Source organism: Cebus imitator, unplaced genomic scaffold (assembly GCF_001604975.1).
Source record: "Cebus imitator isolate Cc_AM_T3 unplaced genomic scaffold, Cebus_imitator-1.0 Scaffold20, whole genome shotgun sequence".
In the NCBI taxonomy this organism is placed as follows: Eukaryota; Metazoa; Chordata; class Mammalia; order Primates; family Cebidae; genus Cebus; species Cebus imitator.
The window spans coordinates 11,076,110-11,077,809 of NW_016107335.1; the positions used below are offsets into that span (position 1 = coordinate 11,076,110).

General features: G+C 39.1%; 1 non-coding gene across 1 annotated transcript; it reads left to right on the forward strand.

The window, feature by feature from the left end:
* Nucleotides 1-877: 877 nt before the first annotated feature.
* On the forward strand, nucleotides 878-984 carry LOC119469978. Its single transcript, XR_005198853.1, has one exon. It is a non-coding gene; the product is annotated as a U6 spliceosomal RNA (small nuclear RNA).
* The last annotated feature ends 716 nt before the right edge of the window (nucleotides 985-1,700 follow it).

Genomic DNA, 1,700 nt, shown 5'->3' on the forward strand with positions numbered 1-1,700 from the left:
AGTGGAGGAAGATCCAGGATGGTAGATGTGCAGTGACCTTTGAGCAAACAAACAAAGAGCACAACACAAAACCCGGCACCCATTAACTCCAGGGAAAACAAAAAGCACAAAACAAAACCCGGCACCTATTAACTCCAGGGAAAACAAAAAGCTGCGTAGGGAAGGAAAAGTAATCACAGTGTACTACTCACAGCAGCAACAAATGCCATTTACATAGACACAAAAGGTAAACACCAAATCTAAACAAAATTATGGTATAACTACATTGGGAAGACAAGGAACCAGGGAACCAGGGTGTGTGTGTGCATGTGTGTGTGTGTGTGGTGAGAGAAGCAGAGAGGGTGAGAGAGAATATTATATACTAAATTTCTAAAGTTAGAAACCAACACAGCAAAACCAGAAAAGTCAAAAAGCAGTCGTATAAACATTTCACTAGAAATGTAAAACTAATTCCGAAAGAAATAGCTGGAAAGAATTGAAAATAGTTGCTTCCAAGGAGTAGGATGCTCTAAATTATTTGCCTGTATAATTTTAATAAAAATTAAAATGACAGGAAAAAAGCCACCAACGAAGAAATGTCAATTATAATACTTCTCAAGTAAATGTCCTTTTAAAAAATGGAATTCTTCCTTTAAAAATGAAGTTGCACTTTACTTATGTGACATGAATTTCCTTTCTCTGTAAAACAATGACTCTCAATAGGAAAAGGCTTCCTAACTCTAAAAATAACACAACTAAGTCAAGATTTAATATTAAACTGTGATACACCCTAATAGCTTTCATTTCTTTATTAATTTACATACAAAAAAAATCCATTTAAATGGCTTCTTGATTTGTATCTGTGCAATCTCAGCCGCAACGAAGATATAAATGATGGGTGTTCTCTCCAGCACCACATATACTAGAATTGTAAAGATTCAGGGAAGATTAGCATGATGACTGTGCAAGGGTGACTTGCAAATTTGTGATGCGTTCCATCTTTTAGTAACTCAGAAAGAGAAAGTCAGATACTGCATGTTCTCATTAAAGAATAGGTACACATGGACAGATAGTGTGGAAAAATAGATGCTGGTGACTCCAAAACGTGGGAAGATGGGATGGGTGTGAGGGATGAGAAATAACCCATCAGGTGCAAGGTACACCTTTCAGGGGGTGGTGACACTAAAAGCACAGGCTTCCCCACTACACAATCTATCCGTGTGGCTAAAATGCATTTGTACTCCCTAAATCCATAAAAATCAAGCTGTAGATGATGGCGCATTTCCACCATCCCAAGTTCCTTTCACACTGTCTCCAGTGGTGCCTGTCCTCCGCCCTGGGCGGCCCTTGCTCACTTGCTGTTCCTTTAGATTCGATTTGCGTTTTCTGGAGTTTCACAGACATGAGCTGGAATGCGTAGGAGGGACTCCTTTGTGTCGGGATTCTTTCTAATGCATCTGAGTTTCATTTCCGTTCCTGCATGTGTGTGCTGTTCCTTTTATTACTGATTCATAACCTATTGGGTGCATTTGCCATAATTTGTTTACCTAGGATAGAAAGCTTTGGCAAACCTTTGGATAATTTTTTTTTTTTTTTAATTCTTTAAGTCTTTAAGAGCTCTTCCCCCTACCAGGTAAACTCTGTCCATGGTCAATTATCAGAAGGGAGCAGGTAACTGTCAGTGGAGTCTGCTTCTTCTGGGTAACCCAGCTTGGTTGCTT